Raw genomic sequence first — 22,293 nt, 5'->3', positions numbered from 1 at the left:
TAATTCAACCCAGTTGGCAACCTAGGACGAGATTGGTAATGCCATGGTGTCACTGCTGGTTCCCTTGTTTACATCATCATATCCAGCACACCTCCAGGATTCTGATTGTAAAGCGGGATACTAATTTACCCTGTCTGTCATGTTCTAGGCAAATGTCATGAACTGTGGGGGGTAACTGCACACCATCAGGACTGAAATCTGATGTATCAAGTACCGTAGATGCATGGAAGATAATTAATGCAGCGGTTTGGTAAGATATGGCGAGAAAACCCATTCAACCTAACAGATGGAAATCCTTCACACAAACTGACATGACTTGCACTTCACCAAAAAAAAAATAAGATTCACCCCGATGTCATTTTTTAACAATATTCAATTTTTGTGATTAGTGCAGATACTTACGCATTAGCAACACATTATGAATATTTGAGTAGGAATTGAATATTTAAAAAGTGAGCAGAGAACACAGAAATTGGTAGGGTGATGAGAACAACTATAAGCTGTTGAGCTGGGCAGAACATTGACAAATGGAATTCAACTGGAAAGTGAGGTAATGGTCTTCAAATCTATTATATTGATTGTAGAAGTGCCAAGCATGTGACAAAGTTGGCAAAATAATAAAGTGCATTCATTATTAGCAGATAAGATTAAAAGATACAATGATGACTGGGAGGCTGACAGGGACATCTTGCTGTTGTATTCTGAGCACCGTATTGTAGGAATATTACCTCACTTCCTGTCTCCAGATAAGTTATGATTGACAGCAGATTACTGTTATTAGAAGATTTTCAACATTGAAGATTTTGTTTAAACAAGGGGTAACATTCACAGTTCTCTAGTCTTCTGGCACTACTGCTGTGTCTATAGAAGGTTGGAAAATTATGGCAATACCTCTGCCATTTCCATCCTTACTCCTCTCAACCACCCTGTGGCTCAACACTTCAACTCCCCCTCCCACTCCACCAAGGATATGCAGGTCTTTGGACTCCTCCATCACTGGAGACAGGCCGCCTACTTGCGGAGCGTTTCAGGGAACACCTCTGGGACACCCGGACCAACCAACCCAACCACCCTGTGGCTCAACACTTCAACTCCCCCTCCCACTCCACCAAAGATATGCAGGTCTTTGGACTCCTCCATCACTGGAGACAGGCCGCCTACTTGCGGAGCGTTTCAGGGAACACCTCTGGGACACCCGGACCAACCAACCCAAACACCCTGTGGCTCAACACTTCAACTCCCCCTCCCACTCCACCAAGGATATGCAGGTCTTTGGACTCCTCCATCGCCAGACCACAACAACATGACGGTTGGAGGAGGAGCGCCTCATCTTCCGCCTAGGAACCCTCCAACAACAGGGGATGAACTCGGATTTCACTAGTTTTCTCATTTCCCCTCCCCACACCTTGTCTCAGTCAAATCCATCGAACTCAGCACCGCCTTCCTAACCTGCAATCTTCTTCCTGACCTCTCCGCCCCCACCCTAGTCTGACCTATCACCCTCACCTTGACCTCTTTCCACCTATCGCATTTCCAACACCCCTCCCCCAAGTCCCTCCTCCCTACCTTTTATCTTAGCCTGCTGGACACATTTTCCTCATTCCTAAAGAAGGGCTTATGCCCGAAACGTCGATTCTCCTGTTCCCTGGATGCTGCCTGACCTGCTGCGCTGTTCCAGCAACACATTTTCAGCTCCTCTCAATATTCTCAAACACTGCCCTCAATTCTGATTGTCAGGTCAACTTTAATAATCATTAACTAATTTAATTAATAGTCAATCTAACCAATGCCTCCTCATTATCAATTTTTAGCCCATCCAATATTTTACTTACCTAATTTTTCACCATGACTTTGATAATATTTTCTTATTTGGCAAAGACAGATAGTATTAATACCTCAACCATGCTCTCTCCTTCCGAGCATGTGATTTGTTCTGCCCCACAATCTTTTTGCTGCCCTTCTGCTATTTATCTGCCCATAGAAGACAATTAGAATTTTGACTTCGAAATGCTATAGTTAAACTTATTCCAATAGGTCAACCCATTGAATATGTGGCCTTATTAGTGTCATCAGATGTGTTTATCATTTCAATAGATTTTGCAAAACTAAATCTCATTTTCTTTCTTTATTACAAAACAGATGCTGTAACAGTAAAACAAAATCCTCTGATGCTTCTGGATTGTATTTCAATGCACAAATAAAGATATTGAGCTGCTTGGTGCAGATTGTGTTGAAAAGTAATCCTGATAACCTTGTCTCAAGTTTAACATTTTGTGTGGGAAAATTGGTCTTTCTAGAGCTAGAACTTTGAGTCATCAACTTGTAATTCAAATGGTGAGTGATGGGCAACATATCTTAATGTCATGGAAAAGCACTTCCCCGGATTGATAACCCTGCCATTATGTGATGTGACACTGATAGTAAGCAGCTTACAACATAATGTAGTTAGAAATAGAGAGGGAGGTGATATACCTCCCTTGGTATCACAGAAACGGAAATAACATGACATCCTACAGCAGCAATACTTTATTTTCCATTGTTAACTTTCATATTAAAGACTTAATGCTATGTATCTGCTGTAAAACTTTTTTTTTGCTTGAATAGTGCTTCTTTGGTTGTTACCAGGCAGATTCTGCCAGCAAATTGATGCTGACCATTCCACTGGTCAAACCTCCATATAGACTAAGAGGTAAAAGGGAATTAAGTACTCAGGCAACCTGTTCAGACATGTTATGATATATACCTGTGGCAAGTAGGACTTAAATCTTGGTGTCTGGCCCAGAGGTAGGGATACTACTACTGCATCACAGACCTCTTAGGAACTGAACTTTAAAGCATCCTAGATGATTGCAAATTGCCCACAGACAATGAGTGTGTACAGTATGGAATAAACTGATAGTGTACAGGTAAGATCTTTCTGTAATGCATTCCTACCCTGGCTTCAGGCGGCTGACAGGAATTAATTTCTCTTGGGGGGTGGCTACAGTCGTCTAGTTTGATCACATGCTTTTCAGTCTATTGTGTATGTAAATCTGTGGAGTATGGTGAATCATATGGCATGGCTGAGACCACAGGAGAACTTGCCTTTAGTGATACGAGAGGATGAACAATATGCTGCATTCTGAAAGGCCTTTGTCATTGTCCACAAAATGCAAAGTCATGTTCATAGGGGCATGAAGCTTTGCCAGGTTGTAATTGCAGAGGGGTTTTCACTCAGGAGACTGGGTGGAAGACATCACCATCATGTGCATCAAGTTAACTGATTGTGTATGAGTTAAATATAACTCTGAGTGTTCCACTGCACACACAATATTGTTAGCAAGTCTTGCACAGGATCAGAGTGCGCAGTAAAAATCAGAAATGTTGCAGAAGATTCAGCAGGTCATGCACCACTGGGTCTGTGACCTTTCATCAGAATGAAAAGAAGTAAAGCATGCAGTAGATTTTCAACAAAGCGATGGACAGACAAGGACAGAACAGAAAAGGTGCTTTAGGTTAATAGATCCGATATATCTTAATAACAGAGATGACATAATGCTTGAGGTTTTTTTATAGCGCATTAATCCAACTTTTTGATAAAAAAAAAGCAGCATTTATTCAGCAGCTTTAACTATTCAAATGCCAAAAGGATATTTTTCTCACCAGTAAGGGACACACTGGGATTGACAGCCCTAGGGGTTCTGCCATCACATTCTCTCACAACAAATGCATGGAGGGTAGTCAGCCCACACCTCTCCGTGCTGGCTGCAGAAGAAGAACATGCAGCTAAAGGAATACCTGACATCAGAAACCTAACCCCTTCTGGTATGACAGTAGGGTGGTTTGGACACTGTCGTAGGGCAGATTGGACTTGTTTGACTTCCTTGTAAAATTGCATCCAGTCTGCTAATCCCAGCTGTACATGAAGCAGCAATGACTTATATACATCTTGTGTGAAGGTAACAGCTAATGAAGCTAATTAATTTTATGTTCGTTTATGCAGCATACAGAGCTAGGCATAAGAGGAGAAATCCCCTTGACTCCTCTCCACCTCCAGCTCCAACAGTATCTCTGAAGAGGAAGAGTTTGGGTTATCTAGAGAAGGTTCAGGGTCACAATTGACTGATAGCAGCACTGACACAAACCCACCACTGATGGAAGAAGTTAAGGCAGAAGGGTCTGGCACGCAGTGATCTGCTGAGTGGCTCTGTTGAGCCCTATGCAAATGATGAGCCTTCAGAGTCAGCTATTAATGACTTGATGGCATTGCAGAGACAACAAAACGATCATCAAGTAGAGGTGCTAGAGACTATGTAATCTCTGAGAACTGCAGAGGAGTCTGCCCAAGATCTAATCTTGGCTCCGGCATGTGACTGCATAGCTGCCTTCATGGATTGGGTGGAAACCACCATGGGAGCCAAATCCAGCAGAATAATCAATAGCTGCCAGATATATCTGGGATCTCCATGTCATTATTTGGTCTATGCATACACTCATTCAACAGCTTGAAAAGTGAAGGAGTGAGGCAGCTTAACTTCTCTTCAGGCACATGCATAGGGTGCAGGTGCAACAGCCAAATGCCCAGCAATTGTCAGGTCAATACACTCTCAAGTGTCGTCTGGCATTCCACAAGTGACTGCATTGTCTGCATCAAGTCAGATGAGCAGGGTGCATCTGCACCAATGCAGGAAGAGCCTGGGCAGACCAGAGCCCTCTTACTCCAGGATCTCAACAGAATGGCCTTCTATGTCATCTGAGAAAAGCTAATGTACCAGTTAACAGGCTTAATGCCTATTTGTACCATTCTCTGCCTGAAACCACCAATTGCCTAATGTCTAGCTGCATCATTAAAGCTTTCATTACACTACTTCTGCCTGCTCTGGGCAGTGATCCGGCCATGAGCCAGTCTCTCCTTATGTCCTTCGTTAATTAACAGACCATGATTCAGAATGGGCATTGCCAGGCTGTTGTTGTATGGTGAAGGTTTACACTATGTATCCCTTGCTGTTTGTTGCGTTTATGATAGGGACTTATACATGGAAGGTACGAACGGGAAATTTGCAGAGGACACAAAAATTGGCTGGATTGTCAATTGTGAAGGGAAAGGCTGTTAACTGCAGGGTGATATCAATTGTTTGTTTGAGTAGATAGAGAAGTGGCAAATGGAATTCAAATGTTATACATTGGGAAAGGATAAATGAAGAGAAGTAATACACAATAAATTGGAGGGCATTGAGAGATATAGGTAAAGTGAGAGATTTTGGAGTGCATACCTTGAAGGTGAAAGGGCAGGTAGATAATGTGGTAAAGCTGGTATTTATCTCATTGGGTGAGATTGAATACAAAAGTACTGAGGTAATGCAGGAATTATATAAGAGTTTTATAAGTTTTGTCACTACCTTATAGGAAGAACATTAATGCTCCAAACAGAGTACAATGGAGATTCACAAAAATGGTGCCAGCTTATTGAAAATTGCAACCATGAAGTAAGATTAGATATGCTGGCAGTGTTTATTTAGACCATGAGAGGCTGAGGAGTGAATTGTTTAAGGTGTCCAAAATAATAAACTGCTTGAATAAAGTGGGCAAGGAAGACCTGTTTCCCTTCATGGGGAGGTCAATTACCAAGGGGCACAGCTTTAAGATGATTGGTAGAAGGATTAAAGGGTCATGAAATAAATCATTTTTACCCTGAGGATGGAATTTGTTGTCCAGTTTGGTGGTAGACGCAGAAACCCTCAGTTAATTTATAAGAAACTTGAGTTTGCACTTGAAATACTGTAACTTATAATACTGGAAAGTGGGTTTATAATGGGTAGCTAGTTAACTCAGCCAGAACAAAGCAGATGGGATGAATGGCCTCTGTCTGTTCTGTAACTTTTCTTGGGTTCTATGCTTTCATGGTACCATTGGGAATCTGAAGTTTACTCTCCCGTCCAATTAGAAATCTTCTGTCACGTTTCTCTCTGCTCCAGGCTGGCCTGAAAGGCACATTGAGGTTCCATAATTATTAATGAACTAAATGTCAAATTAAACAACATAATTTATGTTAACTGTCAGATGAGTGTTGGTCTGCACACCTGAAGAATTGTTGCTGTTTTCATTTTTTTTTTAAACTATCATGGGATTGTTTATGTTCAGCATCAACTGGAATATTTATTCCAGATCTGAGCATGAGACTTCAGAAGGTGCCTAAGAAAGACTTATGATAGCAGTTCAAGGGAGGAAGGAGTATAGTTATTGGATAGATTGGAGAAACTGGAGTTGGTTGCCTTACCAAGCTGAAAGTTGAGAAGTGATTTGACTGAAGCCTCAAAACTCAGGACAGAGCAGATAAGGGAAGAGTATTCCCTTTCGAGGCAGAGTTGACAACCAGAAGGGTTAATACGATTGGCAAAAGAACCAATAATGACTTGATAGTTTTATATAATTTTCAACATATGGTTTGGATCTAGAATGTATTGCCTGAGAATGTGATGGAAGCAGACTCAATCGTGGCTTTCAGAAGGAAACTGGATAAGGAACTTAAGTGAAAGCATTTCTAATGCTACAGGAAAATGAGAAGGAACTGGGACAAGTAAATATAAGAACATAAGAAAAAGGAAGAACAATAGACCAGACAAACTCCCAAATTTGATATTCCTTGATTCCTTTGCAGACAGCCTGATCGGATGTGATGGACTAAATGGTCCCCTTCTCTGCCGTAACAATTAAAGCATAAGAAAGTAAGAAATAAAAGCAGGAATAAAATATGTGGCCCACTCCACAATTGCATTTCCTCGTAGCTAATATGGAACTTTAATTCTATTTTCACCCCTTTAATTCACTGTAAAAGCAAAAGCATTGATCTTCACCTTGAATATATTAATTGACAGCATTTGAGTGAAGACTTTCTCCTCATCTCAGTCATAAAGGATCAAATGCTTAACGTGAAACCGTGACTCCTTGTTCTATGTTTCCCAACTATGAGGGATAAAAGTCTATTTATCCTGTCAAAACACTTTTGCAATATTTAATGTTTCAGTGAAATCACCTCTCATTCTTCTAAATGGGTGGCACAGTGGTTAGCACAGCTGCTTTACAGTGCTCAGGACCTGGGTTCAATTCCAGACCTTCAGGAAATGACTGTGCAGAGGTTGCATGTTCCCCCCATTCTGTATGGGTTTTCTCCAGTCCAAAGATGTGTAGGTTAGATGAATGAGCCAAAGCAAATTGCCTCACTGTCTAGGGATACATAGGTAAAGTGAATTAGCTGTGGTAAATGTGAGGTTATGGGGATAGGGTGGATGTCTGAGTGGGATGCTCTTCAGAAGGTCAATGTAGACTTTCTGCACTGTAAGAAATCTATTATTAAACTCCGGAGAATATAGATCCACCTTATTTATTGACACATCTTAGGATAAACGTTTCATTCCAGGCATTGATCATGTGAACACTTGCTGTACTGAATTCAAAGGTAACATATACTTTCTTATACTTGGACACCAAAACTACAGTATTCCAGTTATAGTTGTATAATTCTAGCAAGTTGACTTTATTCTTGTACTCTAAGCCCCTTGCAAAAAAAGACCATTTGCTTTCCTAATTGGCTTATTTTATCTGCAAACTATCTTTATCCTTGTAAGAATACACCCAAACCGCTCTGAACATCAACTTTTACAATTTTCATACCTATTAAAATTATTTTCCTTTTTTAATTCTCACCTGGCCAAAGTGAATAACACACTAATTAGTACACGTTTTATCCACACACTTATTAATTCACTTATTATTTTGTACACCTCCACTAATTCACTCCAAGCCTCTCCTGTTTAAAAAAAACACCACCAGCATATCTAATCTTGCTTCATGGCTGCAACATTTTTGTAAATCTCCTCTGCAAGTCACATTTCTCCACATTATACTCTATTAATTTTGTTGCCTATTCACTTAACTTGACATATCTCGCTGCAAACTCTGTTATTCCTCCCCATATCTGGCATTCTGATGTAGATTTGCATCATCAGCAAACTGAGATATAACAGTTTCTGTCTCTTTGACTATGTCTTTAGTATAGATTGGAAATAGCTAAAGCCCCAACACTGAATCTTGTATCATGCCACTGGTCACCATCTGCCACTTGGCAATACCCCAGCTATCCTTTCTCTTAATGTTTTGTCTATTGTTGAAGTATCATGCTGGAAAAGCACAGCTGGTCAGGAGAGTCAACATTTTGGGTTGATGAAGGGCTTATGCCCGAAACATCGATTCTCCTGCTCCTCGAATGCTGCCTGACCTGCTATGTTTTTCCAGCATCACACTCACGACTCTGATCTGCAGCATCCGCATTCCTCACTTTCTCCTAGTCTGTTTTGTCTATTGGCCAATCTCATATCCATTCTAATACATTAGCCTCACCTCCATGAAGCCTTACCTTAAGCATTAACCTTTCTTGTGTCATCTAATTATATGTGTTTTGAAAATCTAAGTGTACTATATCTAATGCGACCCCTTTATCTAACCTGTTACATCAAATGTTTAAGTAACTGGCAACTATGGGATCAGGATCAAGAAGACAACATAATAAATGTTAAAACACACGTTAAGTAGTAGAAATTATATATACTTCTCTGTTATACTTTATTTACAGCATAACTCAATTAAATAATAATGCAACTTCACATTAAATAAAACTTACTACCAAAGAACCTTCTCACTCCCACCCTGAACTGACTACTCGGACATCGCAGGAATCACGATAATACAGAAACACGCCAGTTTATGAAGAGTGCCAGTTATAAGGTGACAGTTAAAAGAAAGTTTGCTTCAAACATATTTAACAGAACTGTTAAACAGGATTTCCCTTTCAAAAACTATGTTCCTAAATGCTTTGTTAAATCTTCCTTAATAATAGATTCCAGAACTTGGTATGTCAGGCTAATTAGTGTGTAATTTCTTCTTTTCTCTCTCTCTCTCTATCTTAAATAGCTGAAGTATATCTGCTAACTTCAAATCTGATGGGACCATTCCAGAACCTAGCGAATTTTGGAAAACCGTAGTCATTATCTCTTTTAGAATCCTGGAATATAGGCCACCAGATCCTGGAGAGTTTTCAAATTTTAGTCCCTTGAGACTCTCCAGTGATTTTTCTCTAATAATGTTAATTATCTTAACCTCATCACTCTCATTAGCCCCAAAGTTATGCTTTGGTTTTGGTATGTAACTTGCATGTTCTCCTAAGAAGACAGACACATAATATTTGTTCGGTGTTTATGCCATTTCCTCATTCCTCACAATAATTTCTCCACTGTCTGCTTTTAAGGGACCAATGTTTAATTTAGCAATTCTCTTACTCTTTACATGTTTGTAGAAGTTCATGCAATTTGGTTTTATATTTCACGATTGTTCACGCCCAAACTCTTTCTTTTCCATTTTAATAAATGTTTTGGTAATAGTATCTTCAACCTACTTTGTAACCCATAGATGGATCTTTCCCTTTAAACTTTTGTTTTTGAATGGAATTTATTTTTGTTGAACATTTTGAATTGATTCTTAAATGCTTCTCACTGTTTGTTACTGCCATACATTTAAGCCTATTAACCTAATCAACACGGGCCATCTCTTCCCTCATACCTTGTAATTGACTTTGTTTAACTTTAAGACTTCTGTTTGTGATTGGAGTATGTCATTTCCAACATAATATGAATTCAGTCATATTATGTTCAGTATTTTCCAAATGATTTTTGTTATGATGTTGCTAGTTAATGCAGTCTTATTGCACAATACTGAATTTGAAATAGCTTAATTTCTAGTTAGTTCAAATCAAAAGGAACTATGATCAAACATTTTGCAAGCTTATCTTCCACATTGCCTTTGCCAATTTCATTGATCCAGTCTATAGGAAGATTAAAATAGCTCTCAACTGTTAAATTGCCTTTGTAACAAACTCATTTGTTTTCTTGTTTAATGGTCTGTCCAACATCTGTTCTAGTAATATGCTGTTATAACTAACTATAAACTACTTTCACCAGCATTTTATAGCTTTTGCTATTCCTAATTTCCACCCATACTGATTCTACTTCCTGATTTTCAGAGTTACGATCTTTTTCTCATCAACACTCTTATGCCTTTATTTATCGTCAGGCTAATCTTCTTGCTTTTCCATTCTGCCTGTTTCTTTGAAATGTTGTATCCCCTACAATATTTATTTCCCACCTTTGGTCATCTTGTAATTATATGTCTGTTATGGTGTTTAGACATAAACTGTTTAATTCTATTTGTGCCAGTAGTTAATCTACCTTATTATAAATGTGCCATATATTCAGATAAGGCAACTACCATTGCATGTTTTATTGATACTCCCTGCTTGGCTTTTCCTCTCTGGTACACTATTATGACTCAAACTGGTGTCCCTTCCTGTTAGGCTCAGCTTGCCTTTATCTACATTGTTATGCTATTCTATTGCCTCAAGTTTTATCTTTGAATTTCAAGTTCTCTCTTCACTCATGCCTTTCTCCCTTTCTGTGAGTGTAAAGACATTTTTCCCTACTTTTGCCTACCTTTGCTGATGCACTGTTAGATTTGTACATTCTGCTCCTACTTGACACAAGTTGGATACCATTAGCCATATCCTCTCCTGTGTTAATATCTTGTCCTTTCTCTTTAACTTGTCCTCGCATATTAACTCTCCTCACTCTTCATCCACTGCAACCCACACCACTTCCACCTCCCTTCCCTACCCCACCGCCCCCCCCCCCCCCCCACCACAACACCCGCCACATCCTTCTCACCTCTCTGATGCATTCCAATGTCCAAAGCTCAGACTGCAGCTCCTCAACATGATGCCAAAGTTACTCAATCTGCGGACACTTACTGCAGATGTGGTTGCCTCGGATTACACTGGTGTCCATCAGCCTGTACAAGCTGCAACACATAACCTGCCTTGGCAATTTTATTATGCCTTATTTAATTAACTAGGTTTCAAGTATCAAAACATTGCTTAACCTTTATCCTAGTTATGTTAGCCATGCTGTGATTATTTCAGGACATCTTGCACAGGCAAGTACCAAGGGTTACTAACTTCCAGTTGCAGCTTCTCATGTCCAGCATCAGGACTGAGAACTACTTGTATTATAAAAGGTTGGTCAAACATATGAATTTCTTGATGATCTATTTGTTTGAAATGCAAGTGGAATATCAGCAGTGGGGTCATCATAATTGGGCGGATAAAGGTGTGAGGCAAACTTCATATATCCACATAAATTTTATGGGCGGCATGGTAGCGCAGTTGTTAGCACTGCTGCCTCACAGCACCAGAGACCTGGGTTCAATTCCTGCCTCAGGCAGCTGTCTGTGTGGAGTTTGCACATTCTGCCCGTGTCTGTGTGGGTTTCTCTGGGTGCTCCGGTTTCCTCCCAAATGTGCAGGTTAGGTGAATTGGCCATGCTAAATTGCCCGTAGTGTTAGGTGTAGGGGAATGAGTCTGGGTGGGTTGCTCTTTGGAGGGTCGGTGTGGACTTATTGGGCCGAAGGGTCTATTTACACACTGTAAGTAATCTAATAGCTAGATGTTGTAACCATGGGATAAACTATATCATGTAAAAAAAATATTTTAGATGCAGTTACTAGCACACATATTCATTTTCCAGTGCTGTGATGAAGACTCAAAGACTTGCAAACCTTCCAGTTGCCTGCCACTTTAACAGAGTACCCTATTCCCTGGCCAACATCTCTGTCTCAGGCTTGCTGCAGCCCTCCAGCAAAGCTCAGCATAAGCTGGAAGAAGAACACCTTATTTTCTCTTGGGGACCCTGCAGCCCTCAGGACTCAATATCGAGTTCAATAATTTTAGGGCCTGAACTCTCCCATGCCCTAGCCCCCAAACCCACACACCCGGCCTTGTTATCACATAGTTTGCCATTACCCATTACCTATTGTTAGTCACTAACAAAATTCCACACAGTCACCCAAGTCTGGAAATTAACTTGGGGCCCTGACTCAATCAGGCAGTCGCACTAACCACTGAGCCACTACACCACTCTGTGTCATGCTGCTTCCAACATTATTTATTTCTTTCCTTACAGATAAAATGTGGTATGTGTGCAGAGAACATTCTGAGGACAGTGATAAAATAGCAAATAAGATAAAGGGAACATATTTAAAGATATAATGTTAGTCATTCTCTTTGAAAAAAATAATCATTTCCTGTAAGCTTTTTGCAATTGACTACCCCATTTATTTTTCTCAGTCAATACAATGCTTTCTAGATGTTGTAAAGCCAGACAAGTAATATTCAATGCACGTATTTCAATGTGAATTCAAAACCCTGTCGTATTCTCCTCTCACCTCAGCAGTAACACAAGTAACAATCATTAATATATAATCTTTGCTGCATTACAAATTGGTAGTTAAAACATTGCATATAATACAGCAACAAGATCCACATAAACTTTCTCAGAAGAATGATGAAATGGGTCAGTATGTGTGAGCTTTGCAGCTGCAGATGTTACAAAGATGGATATGGTGGTGCAAACAATGGTGTTAATTAATCCTTGTCTGGAGTATATCACCTGTCTGTAGGCTATCTTTTGTGTTAGCTTTGACCCTTTGTTTAGCCAATAAGGGAAAAAAGATCTACAAAACAATATGAACAACACGGTGTAGAAATATATGAAGGTTACAGGCTCTGAATTGCTCTAGGATATTTCATAATGCTTTACCTTATATAACACATTGGAAAAACAATCAAAATTCACACAATTGACATTATTAAAGTGCAACTGTCAGTGAACAATTGCATTTTCTGCAGCAACAGAGGTATTCTTTTTTAATGTGGCCATCTGGGATTAAATTGGTAAACCTGTCAATAATGCCAAAATTAACACAGTGAAGTGTCAATAAAATGCATGAATCAGTGTTAAGTTGTCAGCCATTTCTAGTTTCATTGGTGCAACACATTAATTAGTTACATTAATTATTCTGTGGATTCTGATGTAAATGAAGATTAAAGGTTTCCATCTCTATTAAGCTAGTTTATAAACTATTTCTGGAATGCAAATATGAGTAGTGTGTTGAAAAAGATGAGGCTGGGAAACTATAGACTTCAAAAAAATTACACATCACCTTTCCACATGTAAATTGGAAAAGAAAGGTGAAAGGCTTATGAGTTTCAATGGAAGATATAAACACTTAATTTTACTTTATTACCCACTGGCTTAAGTTTTGCCTCCCAGATGACAGACCTGCAGTATCTAGAGAAATCAGTCTTCTTATCAACGAACTCTGACAAAACCATCCTCCCTTACTATAATAAACTATGATAGAAGCTATGTTCCATCAGGAATTGAGTTTATGAAAGTTACTCAACGTCATCCAAAAAATTTATGGATCTTGGTTATAATCAGCTTTGGGCACTTCTTAGGAAAAGAAATCACATTTTGAAGATTCAAAGGTCTCGTAAATAGCCCAGGGGAATTGACCTTGCATCCCATTAGATGTGAAAACTCACTGCTGTAAGGATTCTGTAAGAGGTAAAACAATTCAACTTGTACTCCTTTATGTCTGCAACTCTCTCAGTATAACTCCTCTCAATCCTTTGGATGAAATCTTAATATTGCCTGAAAAACTAAATTTACATTCTTTTGCTGTTTAAATAAGTGTTCAAGAACACAATTCTGCTGTCTGACATTTTGACAACATGATAAAGTATCAAAAAGTTGTCAAATGTAAGAATGTTAGTTATGTAAGGGTTAACAAACAGAGCTGCTGTCACTGGCTTTTCTGTCTCTATACAGCTGAATATTCTCTTTATGACAGTTTAAATCAAAGTAGTTACAGAAGAATTCCATTCTAAGCATACAGCAGAGTGCTAACATTCATCTTCAAATGACATCTGTTGAGAAATTTCAATAACTTAATGGTTATAAGACTTGTGAGGGATAATAGAGAGATTATAACATAAAAAATGCAGAACCCTCATGGGGGAAATGGCTTGCATAAACTTTTGATTTTTGTAATTCAAAGTAATGCAGTTTCTGACACTCCAGAGACAGAACAGTTATGGTGTGCAATAAGCATTTAAACGCTGATGTATAACAGATTTCACTGGTGCCAAAAGTAGGTACTGTGTATTATCATTCAAAAGCAATATGCTGCCTCCATCTGATGCAAGTTGCACTGGAATTTCTTTTTGGAATTTTGTTTTCTACATCTTTTCTTTTCCTTTCTTAAGGGTGGTGAACCATGCTATGGTATGTTACAATTCCCTAGGTGCAGGCAGACTCATTTTGTATGATCAAAGTGATATTTCTTTACTTGTAATGTTCAAGAAGTAATGAACTGTGGAAGGTATCATACTGGAACCTAGACCTTTCACCATATTGCTTTTTATTCTGAGCTGATGGCACTAGCTAGTAAACTAAAGACTGAAATCTGCTTGACTCTCAAGTCCCCAGCTGAGGACCACAGTGGCCCATTTTAGCAGTTCTGCATTTCCTACCAAGAACTGCTAACTAAAAGAAACCACGTGCTGAGTCTAAACTATGCACCACATTGTATATCAGTTCTCAAATGTACCACTGAGAAATCTCGGACATGCAGTATCTCTGGAAAAAAAAACAGTGCACAGCACATAACAATTTTAGGTAGAATGGCTCAGTGTTAGCAAAAATGTGATATCATTTTGAATTGAACCTATAATATTTTCATTTGTATGAGTATCATTATTCAAAAATTACACATAGATTTAGATTGATATAGTAATATCCATGTGAAGTCTGTGTTTCAGTTTACTTTAACTTTTACACATTGAATTGCTTAACTTTGATAATTTTTATTGTTAATACGCTGTGGATTTAATCATTAAAGCCTATAAGTTAGTATTGTGTGCAATTGGTTAGATGCTATTACCATTCTTGTACTGTGAAAATATTAAACTCTAAAAATATTATTTATCATCATAACTGTACACTTTGGCAGTCATGATTATGTTTCTGATTCTGATTGAGTGTTATGTCGGAATCTAGTCTATGCTGAGAGCTTGTAGCATTCTACATATATCATTCTTTTCAATTTGAAAGTGATAAAAAAAAATGAAATAATGTCGGAATAATGATCTTGTAGAGATCAAGACTACTCCATTATTCTTTCAGGAAGAATATGTTCATGTAGATTTTCAAAAGTTTTAAAACCATACTAATTACATTTCCATGACAATTGGTTGAAAGGCTTTCCTGAATACAATGGAGTGAGAAGAGGAATTGACATTAATCCAGGTTGCAATTCAACGATTTGAATGTTGTATCAGCCTCATTCACTCATCCTGTCAAATTTAGTAATAACTTGAAGCTAGATTCCTAGATGTTGTCTTTACCAGTCACTGCAGAAAACATGGATTTTCAAAAACCCACAGAATAGATTTCAAGAAAAACGTTCAGTTATCATGAGAAACTAGGAGCTGGGGAGGAGCAGATCGATCTAGGGTTCCATGTACATAAATCAGCAAACAAAAAACAAGATTAAAAGAACACAGGCAACAACCCAAGAAGTCTGAAATGCAATAGGTTGGAAATTATGCTACACATTAATATAACTCATCTACTGACTGTACGTACACAAGGTGATAGCCACAATATTTCACTAAAATCATAGAGTCATAGAGAGGTACAGCAAGGAAACAGATCCAAAATGTTGAGGGTAACTCTAACTCTGTGTGGCCACGAGGTTCTGAGCTGATTTCTTGGTTCTTGGGTTGATAATTAGCACTTCTGTGGCTTTTCCCCAACTCTCGAGTCACAGCAGCATTACCAGGAGAAAAGTCCATTGTTTGGACAGTCCACTATGGGGAATTATTGTTAAAAGCAAGGTACTGAGGTCAGAAGAGCGTTTATGCCGAGGCCAAACAGACATTCCCTGATGAGGTGGGGAGGGGGGGGGAATGATCTGCGTTTGTTTAACAAAGGGTGGGCCAAAAGGGACAAGAATCAAGAAGTAAGCACTTCACTACCACATTGAATCCTGCAGTAAGGCTATCAGGTCTTACCCTAATAAAATGGCAGCAGTCTCAGGAGGAGAACATGAATTCTTTACTGCAGGAATTGTGCCAAAGTTAGATGAATTGCCCAACACCTGCCTTGCCCACTTGGTAACACTCTAATGAAAACACAAAGGTAGCTGGCAAGCCACTCTTCATCATTTCAACTGACTTTAATTCTCTGCCCATCCCTACCCAACCTCCAGCCTGGTTGGGGGAGGTGGGGCTATGGTTGGAGGCATAAACATGTATCTACTGGCCACCAGAATGGGCTCACGTTCCTGGCCCTAGTACTATCTTTAAAAGTCTATTGTCCACCCAGACAAGCACTGTTAGTCCAAAGCTGTTGCCCTACATAGTTCCTGATATTCTCCCCAGGCATTGCAGAGAAGGGAAATTTAGCACATCACCTTATGGGCAAGGGACCTAGATTATCTGGTTTGCATAGTGATGCAGAGGTGGGTTGTCCACTCCCCCCAGACCTGCAGTGGAGGCCATGATACCTGATGATGCCAACGACGTACAAGGTCGACACCCGTGTCAGTGCAGTCTTAGCTGTTTTGAGGGATGCACAGCAGTGTGAGAAAAATAAGTCAATGACCTCCTACAAGAGTAAATGCCTTTCTCCAATACCTCACACTCACTCTATCTCTGCCACTTCATACACCTCTCACCTAGTCTCATGTTCTATTGCATTGAAAACTGTGGAGCTGGAAAAGCACAGCAGGTCAGGCAGCATCCGAGGAACAAGAGAATCGACATTTCGGGCATAAACCTTTCATAAGACCATAAGATATAGGAGTGGAAGTAAGGCCATTCGGCCGATCGAGTCAACTCCACCATTTAATCATGGCTGATGGGCATTTCAACTCCACTTACCCTCACTCTCCCCATAGCCCTTAATTCCTTGAGAGAACAAGAATTTATCAATCTCTGCCTTGAAGACATTTAACGTTCCGGCCTCAACTGCGCTCCGTGACAATGAATTCCAGAGGCCCACCACTCACTGGCTTAAGAAATGTCTCCTTATTTCCATTCTAAATTGACCTCCTTTAATTGTAAGACTGTGCCCATGGGTCCCAGTCTCCCCATCTAACTGAAATAACATCACGGCATCCACCTTTTCTAAGCCATGCATTATCTTGTCAGCTTCTATTAGATTTCCCCTCAACCTTCAAAACTCTAATGCGTACAATTCCAGGATCCTCAGCCATTCATCATATGTTAGGCCGACTATTCCAGATATTTTCCATGTGAATCTCCACTGGACACGCTCCAGTGCCAGTATATCCTTCCTGAGGTGCGGGGCCCAAAACTGGACACAGTATTCTAAATGGGCCTAACTAGAGCTTTATAAAGTCTCAGAAGCACATCACTGCTTTTATATTCCAATCCTCTTGAACTAAATGACAGCATTACATTTGCTTTCTTAATCATGGACTCAATCTGCAAGTTAACCTTTAGAGAATCCTGGACTAACACTTCCAAATCCCTTTGTACTTTGGCTTTATGAATTTTCTCACTGTTTAGAAAATAGTCCTTGCCTGTATTCGTTTTTCCAAAGTGCAAGACTATGAATTTCATCAGCCATTTCCTGGACCACTCCCCTAAACTGTCTAAATCTTTCTGCAGCCTCCCCACCTCCTCAATATATCTGCCTGTCTGCCTAACTTCATATCATTGGGGAACTTCCCCAGAATGCCCCCAGTGTCTTCATCCAGATCATTAATATATGAAGTGAACAGCTGCAGTCTCAACACTGAACCCTGCGGGACATCACTTGTCACCGGCTGCCATTCTGAAAAAGAACTTTTTATCCCAACTCTCTGCCTTCTTTCAGACAGCCAATCCTCGAACACCATGGGCCCTCACCTTACTCAGCAGCCTCCCATGAGGCACATTATCAAAGGCCTTTTGGAAGTCGAGATAGATAACATCCACTGGGTTTCCCTGGTCTAACCTACTTGTTACCTCTTCAAAGAATTCTAACAGGTTTATCAGACACAACCTCCCCTTACTAAATCCATGCTGACTTGTTCTAATCCAACCCGGCACTTCCAAGAATTTAGAAATCACATCCTTAACAATGGATTCTAGAATTTTATCAACAACCGAGGTGAGGCTAATTGGCCCATCATTTTGCATCTTTTGTCTTGATCCTTTCTTGAACAAGGGGGTTACAACCTCGATTTTCCAATCATCTGGGACTTTCTCTGACTCCAGTGATTTTTGAAAGATCACAACCAATGCCTCTGCTTTTTCCTCAGCCACCTCTCTCAGAACTCTGGGATATAGCACATTGGGGCCGGGAGATTTATTAATTTTTAGACCTTTGAGCTTTTCTAGCACTTTCTCTTTTGTAATGGGTACCATACTCAACTCTGCCCCCGACTTTCCTTAATTTTTGGGATGTTACTCATATCTTCCATTGTGAAGACTGTCACAAAGTATTTATTAAATTCTTCAACTATTTCCTTATCTCCCAGCATAAGGCTTCCAGCATCAACTTGGAGCAACCCAATGTCTACTTTTGCCTCTTGTTTGTTTCTTATGTATTGAAAGAAACTTTTACTATCTTTCTAATATTACTGGCCAGCCTACCTTCATATTTAATCCTCTCCTTCCTTATTTGTCTCTTTGTTATCCTCTGTTTGTTTTTGTAGGCTTCCCAGTCTTCTGATTTCCCAGCTCTTGGCCACTTTCTAGGCTCTCTCTTTTTCTTTGATACATTTCCTGACTTTTTTTGTCAGCCATGACTGTCTACTCACTTCCCCCTCCCTCACCCTCTGGATAATCTTTCTTTTCTTTGGGATGCACCTCTGTACTGTGTCCTCAATTACACCCAGAAACTTCTGCCATTGTTGCTGTACAGTCTTCCCCACTAGGCTCTGCTTCCAGTCAATTTTCTTCAGCTCCTCTCTCATGCCCCTGTAATTACCTTTATTTAACTGCAACACTATTACATCTGATTTTGCCTTCTCTCTTTCAAACTCCAGATTCAACTCTGCCATATTATGATCGCTGCCTCCCTAGTGTTCCCTTACTTTAGAGTTTTTATGAAGTCTGGCTCATTACATAGCACTAAGTCCAGAATAGCCTGCTCCCTTGTGGACTCCATCACAAGCTGTTCCAAAAAGCCATCCTGTAAGCATTCCATGAATTCCCTTTCTTTGGGTCCACCGGCAACATTATTCACCCAGTCCATCTGCATATTGAAGTCCCCATGATCACTGTGACTTTGTCTTTCTGACGTGCCCTATCTATTTCCCGGTACATCTTACGCCCCTGGTCCTGACCGCTGTTGGGAGGTCTGTATAGGTACATAACTCCCATTGTGCTTTTTTACTTTTGTGCTTCCTCAACTCCACCCACACAGACTCCACATCATCTGACCCTATCTGATTCAACGGCATCGATTTAATTTCATTCTTAACTAACAAGGCAACCCCACCCCTTCTGCCCACCTCCCTGTCTTTTCGATAGGTTGTAAATCCTTGAATGTTTAACTGCCAGTCCTGAACCTCCTGCAACCACATCTCTGTGATGCCTACCACATCATCATCATTCACAATGACTTGCGCTGTTAATTCATCTACTTTGTTATAAATGCTATGAGTATTCAGGTAAAGTGCCTTAATACTAACTTTCTTATCATTATTAGAGATATTGGAAATCATAAGATGTCCTAAGTTGTCCTTCCTTTTTGCTGCATTCCTAGACTGCCTCGAACTTAAACCCACCTGCATCCAGGTGAGAGCGTGATGGAGATAGGTCGGAGGAGAGGATGGAGCGGATAGGTGAGAAGAAAGATGGATAGGTAGGGCAGATCAAGAGGGTGGTGCCAAGTTGGAGGATTGAATCAGGGATGAGGTGGGGGGAGGAGAGATTAGGAAACTAGTGAAGTCAATGCTGATGCCAAGTGGTTGAAGGGTCCCAAGATGGAAATTGAGGTGTTCTTCCTCTAGTCGTCAGGTGGTTAGATTTGGCAGTGAAGGAGGTCCAGGACTTGCATGTCCTTGGTGGAGTGAGAGAGGGATTTGAAGCGGCCAGCCACAGGGTGGTGGGGTCGATTGGTGCATGTGTCCTGGAGATGTTCCCTGAAACACTTTATGAGTTGGCATCCTGCCTCCTCAATGTAGAGGAGACCACATCAAGAGCAACAGTCACAATAGATGAGGTGCTTGGATGTGCGGGAACATCTCTGGGACACATGCACCAGGTTAGGTGGTAGGACTAAAAGCTACATATTAGAAGGGAAGATCTGCTGTTAAGAAAGTTGATAATAAGCAACAATCCCCCTTACTAAGCAAATTGCTGTGTGTGGCAAGTATTTCAGCTTGATGCCTGGAACTTAGTTAAGGATGTAGTAAGTTGTTTCTGACATTGTGATCGGCCTCACTGGACTTCTCATATGATTATGCCATATTTCTCAGCAAAGCCCATGTCCTTCAGGCCCCAATAATAGTTCCCTGTATATTTATTTTAAACTGTAACATTTAAAAGCAGTGCTGACAATATGATTTTATTTATGTTCTCAATTGCAAGTTTGATACTAGGGACAAAATTTATGAACATTTGAGGAAAGAAAAATGAAAGGGATTATTTGGTCTCTGGTGAATATCCTTCAAGGGAGCTGGACAGGATAACTAGTAAGAGAACTTAGATAAAAGATAAATATAAGTAATTTTATCAAGGACCAGAGCAAAGGAATTGGGATGTCATTTTGAGGTTACACCGAATATTAATGAGCCTCTTCTAGTACTGCAGAGATACAGGAGGCTGGAAGAACACAGCAAGCCAGGTAGCATCAGCAGGTGCAGAAGTCGACATTTTGGGTATAATACTTCTTCAGAACTAATACCCACCCCCCAGTCCTGAAGAGGGGTTACACCTCAAACTTGACTTCTCCACTTCTTGTCTACCTTGGATTCCAGCATCTGAAGCTTTTTTTGTCTCTTCTAGTACTGTGTCCAGTTCTAGTCACCCCATTACAGGAAGGATAGGGTTCAGAAAAGATTTACCAGGATGTTGCCAAGAATGGAGAGTTTGAAATATAAAAATAGACTAGAAAGACAGGGACTTTTGTCCCTGAAGAGTAGGAGACTGAGAGGTGACCTTATTGAGGTTTATAAAATCATGAGGGACACAGATAAGGTGAATGACAAGGGTGTTTCCCGAGGCATATTTTTAAGGTGAAAGGAAGTTTATTTAAGATAAGAGGGGCAACGTTTTTACACAGAGAGTCGCTCCAGTGTGGAGTGAACTGGCAGAGAAAATGATGTATGCAGGTACAGTAACGATGTTTAAAAGACATTTGGATAAGTTCATGAAGGGAAGGTTTTGGAGGGATGTGGGCCAAGGGCAGGCAGGTGGGACTAGTTTAGTTTTGGAAATGTTTGCCTTGGGTCTGGTTGGAATGAAGGGTTTGTTTCCATGCCGAGTGGTTCTCTCTGTACCAATCTTGAAGTATTTTCCCTTTCTCTGGAGCAAACATCTGATATTATTTTCGATATATTGTGAGCAGAGGATGGAACAACCTACTGAGCAGCATGGCAACTCAGTGGTTGGCACTGCGGTCTCACAGTGCCAAGAACCCGGGTTGATTCCAGTGTCGGGTGACTGTCTGTGTGGGTTTCCTCCGGCTGCTCCAGTTTCTTCCACAATCGAAAAGGTGTGCGGGTGGGGTGAACTGGCCATGCTAAATTTCCCAGAGTGTTAGGTGCATTAGTCAGGGGTAAGGTGGGGAGATGTGTCTGGGTGGGTTACTCTTTGGAGGGTCGGTGTGGACTTGTTGGGCCAAAGGGCCTGTTTCCACACTGTAGGGAACTAATCTACTGTGTGCTTGACTACTTTGGAATAAGTCCCACTTTGAATATTTATAATGACTGATCATCATTCCTGTGTAAGTAAACCACTTCCACAACAACTTCCTGTTAGAATGGCAATCTCAGCCCCAGAAATAGCACACAAGATTGTCAGCAACTGTGAGCTGGTCATGTAACATTCTATCTCCAAATGGGACCTTTCTTTTCTGAATTTGGATTTATGAAAATACTTTTTCAAGCTGTCCTTTAGGCAGCTAATTCCACAATACAATAGGAGATGAATTTCAAATTGAAGTCAATAGTTTTCCATTCCCATTCCCTTTTTGTAGCCTACAAAGGAGATTCAAAGATACCTGTTGTTGTTGGTTCTTCTGATGCTGGAAAATATGATCCTGGAGAATGAAGAAAAAAGTTTAAACCATAACACTGGAAGTATCTTGCTAAATTAAAAGAAATTTGTTTATTGACCAAATTTAGATT

The sequence above is a fragment of the Chiloscyllium plagiosum genome, unplaced genomic scaffold (assembly GCF_037043375.1).
Source record: "Chiloscyllium plagiosum isolate Xiang-an unplaced genomic scaffold, Cpla_swu_hap1 HiC_scaffold_5, whole genome shotgun sequence".
Taxonomy (NCBI): Eukaryota; Metazoa; Chordata; class Chondrichthyes; order Orectolobiformes; family Hemiscylliidae; genus Chiloscyllium; species Chiloscyllium plagiosum.
Note: the sequence above shows the minus strand (reverse complement) of the source record.